General features: G+C 46.1%; 1 protein-coding gene across 8 annotated transcripts in view; it reads left to right on the top strand.

Moving 5' to 3' along the window:
- ATP2B4 (ATPase plasma membrane Ca2+ transporting 4) overlaps positions 1 to 11,642 on the top strand; it is a 166,996-nt gene that overhangs the window by 55,227 nt on the left and 100,127 nt on the right. The gene's annotated exons all lie outside the window — the stretch shown is intronic.

The following is an 11,642-nucleotide window of genomic DNA, read 5'->3' as shown; positions in this document are numbered from 1 at the left end:
GTTGAAAACAGGCCTATGTGGGAAAGGGGGAATAAAATTATGAGGAATGCCCCTCCCCCCAATGCTTTGGCAGAGGCAACAGCCACTAATTCACACAGCTGAATGGCAAGTCTCAGCCTGCATTATTTGTTTGTGTTGAGTATATATCCTCCTGCCCCAATTCATGCTTTTCTGCATTACCTCATTCAGGAGGCTGAGAGGATTATTTTGAATGCAATAACCCTCCAAAGGGCCCCAGAAATAAGCCATTGTGCAAACACAGATGGGAGGGAGGTTTCCGTTTCAGAAAATGTGCTGGGTGAAGACACGGATGTGTGTGTGTGTGTATGTGTGTGTGTGTGTGTGTGTGTGTGTGTAAAAGGATAGGGAAGCGGTTTATACTTATGGCTGTGCAACAATGGCTTTGCCTTGGGTAATAGGGTTGGGAATGGGAACCCCCGTCTTCATCATTTCAGCCCAGCTCCTGTTTCTTTGGCTCATGTCCCTTGCCCGACGGACGTTCTGCATAGCATTGCACCTGAGCTGGTGCCAAATCTTGGGTAGAATGGGAATAAATGTTGATTTGCTCTCAGAGTTTGGTTTACAAAATTAACCCTTCGGCCCTGCTTCCTTTGCAGTGCTGTCCCCAATCTGTCTCTTAGTCCCAGCAGCACTGAAGTCTCAAGAGTGAGGCTTTGGATGATTTATGGCAGATACTTAGAAAGACGTACCAATGCCATAGATGGAAAAGTTTCCCCTCACAACTTACCAGAAGGTTTCCCCAACTCCCTTGCACATGTTAACACACACACACACGATTCTTCCTCTTTCCCTATGTTGCAGCTGCCAAAGGCAGAATACCTTAAGAAAAAGACTCTTAAAAAAGCTAGCAGTGATTCCCATAGAATAATCACCCAAGAGTTTGTTTTCTCTGCACCTGAATTTCAAATACAGCAGGTGGAATGCATTAGCATGCTTGCATTTTTATCTCTGTGTTGAAAAAGATTGCCTTGGAATTGGGGAACAATTTGTGAATGCTGGAAACTTATTACAGATGAATTGTTGTTTTCCCCCTGGTACAGGATCATTTGAATTGATGAGCAGAATGTGGATTTGCATTTGTCTGTCCAGAAAATACTTGCAAATTCTGCTATAAAAAAATCAGATACTTGGTTTATTTTTTAAAAAAATAAAATTATGTTCTGTTGGGACATGAAGATGTGTTATGGAAAAAATATGTTTGAGAAATAAAATTCCAAAATAGTCTTCTTTCTCATTGTGCAACATCTTGGCACAATGCAATGTTTTTCTTCTTCTCTTTTGTATGCATATCTGTGCTTCTCAAGATGCTTTTAACAGGTATGATTCCAAGAAATGCATTATTTCTTCTTTTCTTTTCTTTTCATTCTGCCTTCTCTAAATACGAGAACATTATATCTCCATAAAACCATAGTGTTGTTGGGTGATGCATCGGGCTCCAGTTCCTGCCTTGTTTTCCTCTCTCTTTTTTAAAGCTGCAAATATCCTTGTGGCTTTACTTAGCACTTTAGCTTAGCAATTGTTTCTTTAGCTCAGGAAACAGGAAGCTGTTTATTAGGCGGGGGGGGGGCATCTAAGTGGTCCATCTCTTTCTCCTTTTAGATGGGATCTTGTGGCTCTGTAAGTACCGGAACTTGTTTTGTACTAGAGATTACAACTATTGGAACATGATTTGAGGTAGAGATTGCATTGCATGCTGAAGATAAGAATTAGAATCCGGAACTTAGGGCTTTCCCAGGCAATCCACTTACTGAGCAACAGATGTGCATTTGCTGCTCATTTGTTGTTTGGGAGCCTATGGGGACATCACGTTTTCAAGGCGCTCAACCCATAATATGGTAAGGAAAAGGCATGACTTTCCCCAGCTAGCTGGCTTTTGTGTCTCATAAATGTCAACAGCACTCCCCAGCATCACTGTTGATGAGTGGTGCAACATTCCCCTTCATCATGTGACTAGTTTCTAAAAGTTTTTCTTTTCCAAATATTGAGACTGTTCTTGCTGTGCCACTTAAGTGCAGCAGTGTCCATGTGCCCCTTTACTACACAGGTGGCTTAGATGCTTTTGAATTCCAGTTGCCATGACCTCCAGCCAGCATGGCAGAAGTTGTAGCCCAACAACATATTGAGGTCAATAGGTTACTCACCGCTGCTTAGTGAAGGGCTTCAGATCCTGCAGAGTGGAACAGGTTATATCACGCTTTCAACAAAAGGCAATGGCCAATTCCATGCATCTTTTAGAACAGGGGTTGCTAACCTAATGCCCCCTAGATGTTCTTGGACTATAGCTCATATAATCCCTGACCATTAGCTATGCTGGCAGGGGGTGATGAGAGTTGGAGTCCAACAACTTATGGAGGGTATTACAGTGGCTGCCCCTGGTTTAGTGTGATGGGAATAAGACACAAAGGGTTGCAGCAAGCTTTTGCCCCTCCTCCACCTTGAAGCTGTTTTTCAAACAAGCCATTGTTTACGATGACTGGACAAACTATGGGTGAAGCAAAGCTAACAGGCTCCTCCTCCCAGGGACATGGGATGAGAGGAGAGTGCACAAGCCTGAGGATCGCTGCAGTTTATTCTTGTCACAATAAACCATGTCTTATGTGTCTGAATGCAGGGTCAATATATTTGGTGTGAATGGGACATTGTGTTGGTACTCCTGGATCGGGATCTCTGTGAATGCAACACTAAGCAGAAAACATGGTGTGTTTTGCCATTATCTAACAAATCTTCCTGATTGGCAGTATGCCTACGATTACGTTTTTGATCTCCACCCCATCAAATGCACGTCTGGGGTGCCCCAAACCCATGCCACTATTCTAAGTTTTGCATTGTTTGCAGCTTCAGCCTTGCGTTGCTAGCATCCTGGCTGTTCTTGTTTTCTCCTTCCCATGTAGCTAGCCTTGGTCTGCAGGTTCCCCTTTTTGCTTCCTCTCTGGGCATCCCAGTCATAGATTTTTCCTTCTGCAAGAAGCAGAAATTGTATGAAAAAGCAGAGTTGCTTGATGGCAGAGCCCCAGTTGGTCAGCAGGCCAGGAGCAAGTTCCACCTAGTATTTATTTTCTTCCTATTAGAAGACAAGGTGGCCATGTGGAAGGAAGTGCTTAATGCAGCTTGGTATGTGTGAATAAACACACAGAGAGCAGGGGCTGCTCCTTCTTGCATTCTTCACCAACCCCAGTATATACTACCCTCACCAACCGCCTAACCTATTGCCAACCCACCTCCCGTTACACCTCATCCTAACCCCCTTCCTCTGTTTACACCTCTTAGAGCTCAGCAGGAAAAAAACCTCTGCCCACAACTCACCAACCAGCTCCCTGTATCCCCAAAGGCATATTTTCCTCGGGCAAGGCAGTGGTGGGGGCCACCAGCCCCATCAGTAGAAGCCCTGTGCAATAATAATCATAATAATACTTTATTATTTATACCCTGCCCATCTGGTTGGGTTTCCCCAGCCACTCTGGGCGGCTTCCAACAGAATATTAAAATACAATAGTCTATTAAACATTAAAAGCTTCCCGAAACAGGGCTGCCTTCAAATGTCTTCTGAAAGTCTGGTAGTTGTTTTTCTCTTTGACATCTGGTGGGAGGGCAGTCCACAGGGTGGGTGCCACTGCTGAGAAGGCCCTCTGCCTGGTTCCCTGTAACTTGGCTTCTCACAGCGAGGGGACTGCCAGAAGGCCCTCGGCACTCGGTCTCAGTGTCTGGGCAGAACGATAGGGGTGGATTTCAGCAGAAATCCTGTGCACGGATTTCTGCTTGTGCAACAGGAATCCCCCCCCCCTTGCCCATGTGCCCCCCATCAGTTCTGGGGCTGTTTGGAGAACCTTCAAAACAGTTGTGTGGGGGAGACAGCAGGTATAATGTTGAATTGGACTCAACGTGTGTGTTTGTAAGTATTATGTAGCTAGAAACATGCAGCATGCAATTTTGGACTCATGCGAAGGGCTGGTAAAAGCATCTGGTGAGCGAAGTTACATTTGTGTAACTTAATTCAGTTACTGAAGTTGAGGGCAAGACTCTGCAGACAGCTTTTCAGCTAGTTAGCCAGATTTGCTTGTCTTGGATACATGGCTGTCCATGTGACTATACGGTCCTTAAACAGCGGGTCTCCTGTGTCTGTCCAGTTAGATAGCAAATGGTAGAAGCTGATTCACTGATATGCAACAGATGGCTTTCCCACTCCCTAAGGGAATTTGACTGTGTGTGTGTGTGTGTTCCCCTCCTTTGTTCCAGCTACACACTGAGAAATGAGCACGTTACAGTTGAACTATGGAGTACGGTGTATCGGAAGTGGTACAAATCTGGAAGTCTTCTGAACAGTGTCTTCTGCTCAGTGCTATGTGCTAGGCCTGACATGTGCATATGCTGATGTATTTGTGGCTGTGATGTCAGTGTTGTTGTCTTGCTGCATTGTTTGCACCCAAAAAGGGAGTGGGAGTTGCATCCCATACCTCAGCTTTATGAAGTCAGTACTGGATACTGTCTCTCTGTCTACCTACCTATCTAATCATTGCATTTATATACTCTACCCTTTTCTCCAAGGAGCTCCATGAAGGTTCACCCTTCCTCATTTAATCCTCAAAACAATCCTGCGAGGTAGGTTAGGCTGAGAGGCAGTGAGTGGCCCAAAGTCACCCAGTGACAGCTCATCTGCACTTCCATTTGTCCCCTGATTCCTTCCATTTGTGCTCTGATTTTTGGTCGTGGGCGGGTCTGAGAGGTTCTTTTTTTGGTCCTGCTGCTTTTCCCAGAAAAACCTGCTGTTTACTGCTGAATCAGAACAAAAACCAATCTGCTGAAAACTCATTTGGGATTGGCTCTTATTCAGCAGTAAATGGCAGGTTTTCCCAGGAAAAAAAAATAACCTATTGGACCATTGGCCAAGTGGGGATTTGAACCCTGATCTCCCAGGTCTTAGTCTAGCATTCTAACCACTATGCCACACTGGCTCTCTAACACAGGCTGTGCTAGAACTGATTCTGATGTGGTTGTCCTCTTATTGTAGAAGGATAGGGTTGGTGTTTTTTTAATACTCTGGTAAGTTGGGTAAGAAAGAGGGAAGGCAAGTGTGCATTTTGTGCAAGAGCTTTAAACCATTTCAGGGAATGCACATCCCTGCAGCATACAAACTTTGCAGTGCCTTTTGCTGCCTTAAAACCGGAACAGATTTGTTGTGGGCATCATCTCTGGCAAACTGGAGCCCACTTCATCCAAGGCAAATGTGTGTCTTCCTGTTTGTGTACAGCAGGGGTCACCAACCTAAAGCCCATGGGCCAGAAGCGGCCCACGAGCTGCCCTCGAATCAAGCTGCCTGCTCGCACACTTTGTTAAACCGGCGTGGTGTGGGGACTCACTTTTGCGGCGCCAGAAATCGCATCTGCACAGATGCCGAAAATTGCGGGCACACGCGATCCGGCCCATGGAGGGATCTCCACGGACCGATCCGGCCCAGGCAAGATAAACCTTGCTGACCCCTGGTGCAGAGCAGCTGCAGACCCTGAATGCCGAGCAGGCTTGCCCAAATGCTCCTGTTTCGGAGCACAAGCCTTCATCAGCACATTCCACAGGGGAGACCCAGTACGCATACCTCCATCTTGGGTGATGGATACATATTCGTGTGGACTCGGCATGGGAGCAGCGCACATGCACACAACCCTCGCCCGGCTCCCCCTCCCAGCTCCAGAGGGCTCATGGGAAAGAAGTGGTGGTTGCCTGCTGGTGGAGACCTTGGCAAGAGCGTCCGCAAAGGGTGGAGCATTGCACTGTTGCTTTTTCCATCTTTCCATCATCGCCAGTAAATGTTCTTAGATGGAGCTAATGCTGCTCTTAAAGTGCGCTTCCTATGGTAACAGCTCACCCTTTCCGTTACCGCCTCTCAAGTTGCAGCTCGTCAGAGCAGCTTATGGCTGGCAGGGAGGGGTGTGGGAGTCAGCGCCACGTGGGAGGCTGGGAATTTTAATTTGATCTGTTTCCTGACTGCCTTTGTTCATCCCTCTCCCTTGCTTTCCATGGCACTGGAGGGTGATGACGGGTCTGAGAGGCGCTTGGGTTCAGAGGAAAAAAGAAAGGCCAAAGCGATGCTGCTTCCCATCTGGGGCGGGAGAGGGAGGCAGTGCCTGCGGACTGCAGCTTCTCTGCCTGAACCGCTCCGATATTATAAGAATTCTTATAAATAAACTGTGCTGACCAGGTTTTCCGTAGCTTGTGGGAAGTTAACCGAGAGACAGAAGATTGGATCCTAGAGAGCGGGCCAATAAAAAGGACAAGGGGTTCCCTAGGTTGACATGTGGCAAGTCACATCCCTCGGCTGATTTGCAAATGCTTCCTGTGGCTGCACCCCCTCCCCCCACTTTGCAGAGCTTCCATGCTTTCAAGAGCTGCAGCTATTCACAAGGCAGAGTCTTTCCTATTCTTTTGCCTACGTGCTAAGAAAGATTGCATCTGTTGTACTACTACCTCTTGTGCAACTATGTCCTGCTGGAAAAGAAGGAGGCCCCGCTTTGAAGGAAAGCAGGAGAGGGGATTTCTCAACTCTCCCAGACAAACCTGGAGGTTCTAGCTACTGAGACACTGTTTCACATGAGATGGTGTAACAGTTGGGATTGGTTTTGTAATACAGCATCTCTCCTTGTTGTCAGCATTGTACGACTGCTTTAGAAATGCTCCGTGCACTCCTACAGTCGTTGCTAGCACTGCAGCTCTCAGTCGTGTGTGCTTAAATCCTGAGGGTAGCAATTAACAGCATCGCTGTTACACATGACTGTACCTTGGCAGTGCAGTTCCTGCACTGAAACATGGGAAGCTGCTTTGCACCAAGTCAAACCAACGGTCCATTGAGCTCAGTGTTGCCTCTACTGCTTGGAAGCAATTGTCCATTATTCCAGACAGGGAATCTTTCTCAGCCCTGCCCAAATGCTGCAAACCCATAAGTGAGTGCAGCCAATCAGAAATCGTGCCTTGGTTTTCGAACGTTTTTGGAAGTCAAATGGATTTCTGGAATGGTTTCCACTTGAAAACTAAGGTACGACTGTATAATCCAAAATGGATTCTGGCTGGGGGGGGGGAGAGCTCTACATATTGTCATATTGTTTTCATAATTTTTGACCTTGTAATATATCGCAAATCATGATTTTGTGTGTGAGAGTGCTGTGCAAAAATCACAATGTGAGGAAAATTGGGAAGCCACCCAATGTTTCTCTTGATTCCTGCAGCCCCTGTTAACTGCTGGATCAACTCTCCCCTGCCTCCTGAAGGGAGCAGCAAATTACAAAAGCAGTCGCTGGCAAAATTCACAACAAGGGGGAAACCATGAAGCCAGCCAGTGCTGCTACATAGCTTCATCCTTATTTCAGACATTGTGACATATCGGTATATCGCAGTGTTTAGCGGGTGGTATATCATCATGTTGAAAACCACATATTGCCCAGCCCTACTGTTGATATTAACCTCACAGAAGTTGATAGAATGGTTCCAAAAAGCAACAATATCGTCAGACTATGCTACTTTATGGCTTAAAAAAAATTATACAGATGCAGAGTTTCACATTTTAAACAATATTTTTTGCAGTGCTAAAAGAATAACTTTAACACCCCTCTTTCTCTTTGCAAAGATGTATAAAGCAAACTGATTTCGGGAAAACTTCAATTAGCTTTTTAAAAAAATTCAGAACTATGCTTCAGAGGTGCATTTTTCACACACTTCTTCAGGAGTCCTCCTTGTTGCTCCATAACTCAGTGCTCGAAACTCCCATTGTTCTAGACACATTTTTGTGACAGGGAATTTAATTAGTGAGAGCAATTTCTGATCTCTGGGCACTGTGCTGTGCCTAAGATTTCCAATTAAAACTGCCACTGCTGGAAGGAAAAGAGGACCCTTTTCTGCCTCCCCACTTCTAGCTAGTCTCTGAAGGCTGGAGAAGAGACCCTCTTAAGAATATTAGGGAGGTGGGCAGCAGAAGGACTAGACCATGTGAAAAATGAACATAATATTTTAGCTGCAGTTCATTCATTTTCAGCTTTGTATTCTTGTGATTTAAAGAGTGCACCTAGACATTCTGTTGTTGCACCCATAACCTAAGTTTAAGGTGCCATTTAGCTCCTAGGTTTCATATTTCAATTTCTAACATTCTCACAACTCTGCCATTTTAAGAAGCTCCCATACCAGATGTACGTTTCTTTGGGCAAGCAAGGCGTATGGAAGCAAGAGAACTTTCTTCTTCCCCTCAAGGACCAAGGGTGTGGTATTTTGCCCACTGGTCGAAAGGAGAAATAGATGAGTCACGAGGAAGGCAGTGGAGGGCAGAGTCACTTTAGCACCAGATGCAGAGGAGAGGGAACTGTTTGGCCTTTCCAGATAGCAGCACAGACACATCTGCTTTCCTGAGTCTTGCAGTTAGGGTGAGAGGCCCCTTTCCGTGTGTGGATAAGGAAACCCACAAATTTCCCAATAAGCTGCAGGTAGAGTAGATTTAACATGGTGTAAGCAGCAGCCCACTGGAGGTATCAGAAGGAGTTGTATTTTCACACGTGTGTGAGAGAGAAAAAATGAGAGGTAGTGCTTCTGCAGTGACCAATTTGCAGAAAAGAGGACAAAATGGTTTTGTCTTAATCATGGATCAGGCCCAATCGCCTTCTCAATCCGGCCTGCAGACGGTCCGGGAATCAGCATGTTTTTACATGAGTAGAATAGAATATGTGCTTTAATTTAAAATGCATCTCTGGGTTATTTGTGGGGCACAGGAATTCGTTCATTTCCCCCCCCCCAAAAAAAAAATATAGTGTGGCCCCCTACAAGGTCTGAGGGACAGTGGACCAGCCCCCTGCTGAAAAAGTTTGCTGACCCCTGGTCTTAAGTATAAGACTGTGGCTAACAGAGGCGCCATCTCACCCTTAGGATTGTGGGTGCCTGCCACTGTAACATAGACGTGCCTGTATATCGTGCGTGTGATGTCACATGTGCGCAATGCTGTGTCACATTTTTGGATGCCCCCAACAACTGGGGGGGGGGGAGTAGACCAAACAGAATGGTGCTGCTGGGGGGGGGTGACCATTTTCATCTGAAAAATAGCACGGAAGGAAAGCGCCAGAAAATCATGTTCTCCCTCCCTATTGCTTATGGTCAGATCCACAGCTGTATTTTAATAATCATTATCATCACCACCAATAAATCAGGACACCAATCCTGCCGCTACCATATAAAGAACACTTTGGCCCTTAGGCAAGCCATTATTGTCTCAGGCTCATCTCCACACAGGGTTGTTGTGAGAGATCCAGAATAATTTATGTAAGCGCTTTGACCACTTTTAAAACCTTATAAAAATGCTAATCATTGTGATCGTTGCCGCAGTTAACAGCAGACTTTATTACACTGCAAGTAGAGGGAAGGAAGCAATCAAAAGAGGTTAACGTAATTTCCATTAATTTCCCTGCTGTCACCCATGGTGAAACGTTTTAACACACCTGGTGGTTGCCATCCCTCCCAGAGTGATAGAGGATAAAGTCAGCAGAAGGGTTTAGGTCGCTCTCTTCACTGATGGCTTCTCGTTTTTCTGCTGAACCAGAATTGCTGGAAGAACTAATGTGAGGGGGGAACCAAGGTACAGAACTTTGTGTAGGGACCCCCGTCCAGTCCCCTATTTAAGCTGCCTGCCTACCCCACAAAGCTCACAATTGCTCACCCTCAGACACACAAGGAACAGGACCCTCCCTACATAGCTTGTAGCTGTGAGGTTCACAGAAAGAGAAGGTGCCTTGTGTCCCCAAACCTGTGGCATAGTGGAGAGGGAAAGCAACTGCCAGACTTCTTTCCAGCATAGGAGCTATTTATTTTATTTCATAAAATTTATATGCCACTTGATAGTTAAAAACAAACAAAACTCTTGCTGTGATTTCATCTGCCAGAGTGTCAGGGGTCCTGCCTTGCTGCAGCAAGTGAATGAGGTGATAACAAGAATTTCAGGGTTTACCATTGTTTGTGGTATTTTAGCATAGAGGAAGTCAGATAATGAGGCCAGTTTACTGCCCTTAGGCCATCAGCTGACCCTAATGAATTGGGTATTATGCAATACAGTATACTGATGCTATCTGGTATGTGTGCGCATATGTCCATGCCTAAAATGGATCAACATAGCTTTCTGCATTTTTGGACTCTCCTTGGAGGGTGTGGTTGTGGGGTCTGTCACAATGAGCTCCTGCACCTCAAAATTTACGAATACACGGCTGCCAAAATCCCCTCTGTCCATAGTCCTTTCTAAACATTCATAATGATTAGAATGGGTTTGGACCCTACAGGTTCCTTTGGTGTGTGATTTTTCAGAACATGTAGCAGCCGTTCGGGAAAGACTTGCCAAAGTCACAGTCCTTGGAAATGCCACTTACCTTGTTGTTTGGATTTGATATCCCACTTTATCACTACCTGAAGGAGTCTCAAAGCGGCTAACATTCTCCTTTCCCTTTCTCCCCCACAACAAACACTCTGTGAGGTGAGTGGGGCTGAGAGACTTCAGAGAAATGTGACTGGCCCAAGGTCACCCAGCAGCTGCATGTGGAGGAGCGGGGAATCAAACCCGGTTCACCAGATTACGAGTCCACCGCTCTTAACCACTACACCACACTGGCTCTTGTGAGTAGTATTGTTGGCAGTGGGGTCGTGGATCAGTTGGCATCACCTGTGGTAGGGTTTTACTTCAGAAGAACCAGCCTCACAGTTTCACTTCATTAGGAAACAACAACTCTGTGCCAGGTCAGGCGGTTTTGTTCACCTAGCCCAGTATTCTCCAGCCAGACTGGCAACAGCTCTTCAAGGGTCTTGGGCAGAGGTTTCCCCACCACCCTGCACCTGATCCTTGACCTGGAGAGAGAGGGGACCTGGGGCCTTCATTATGCAATGTCCTGATGGTCGGATCTCCACAAGGTCTGGGTCAAGATAGCCCTTTAAATTGGGCTTCTGAAGATGCCTGTGGGCAAAACAGGGGAAAATCACTGGATTTCATTGGGATGTCAAGTGATTGACAGGTAGGTGGAGCTGGTTATTCTGGTCACATTCAGTTCCCCACCCCTGCTTTCAAATATCAGGCCAAACTATTTGCAGTCTGGAAAATTGGGGCACTTAACTCACAAGGAGGAAAGTGGAAAAGGCCCTGTCATCTCTTTCCTCTTGGTCCTAAATTGCTTCCTCTGTTTGTTAATCCTGTGTCCAAATCTGTTATTTCCAATCTCCCTGCCCTCGCTCCTTCCATGCTCCTTTTTTTCCATTTTATTCTGGCACTCCCTCCCTTCCCTTCCCATCAGTGCTTGGGCTTTGGGGCAATGGTCTCCTCCTTCAGCAATTCTACCAAGTTCCAGGAGGCAGATTGCTCTCTCCCAGTTTCTGAGTGTCTTGGGATCTCCCCACTCCATTTCTTCCCTTCCTTTGGTCAGAAGAAAGCAAAGAGAAAAGATCTCCCCAGAATGAGAACTAGATGCACCATTCTCTGTTTCTTTTTTGAGATGAGGCACAATCAGTTCTCTCTGCTTCCTTGTCCAAGATGATCCACCTCGCCTCTTAGGAAACCCCCCAAGCAGGGCCCAGATGTTGCTCCACCCTCTGAATCTGTGGATGGAGCTGTGATGACTCACCTTCTC

Source organism: Podarcis cretensis, assembly GCF_951804945.1.
Source record: "Podarcis cretensis genome assembly, chromosome: 6".
NCBI lineage: Eukaryota > Metazoa > Chordata > Lepidosauria > Squamata > Lacertidae > Podarcis > Podarcis cretensis.
Note: the sequence above shows the minus strand (reverse complement) of the source record. Positions and strands in the feature narration are given on the sequence as shown.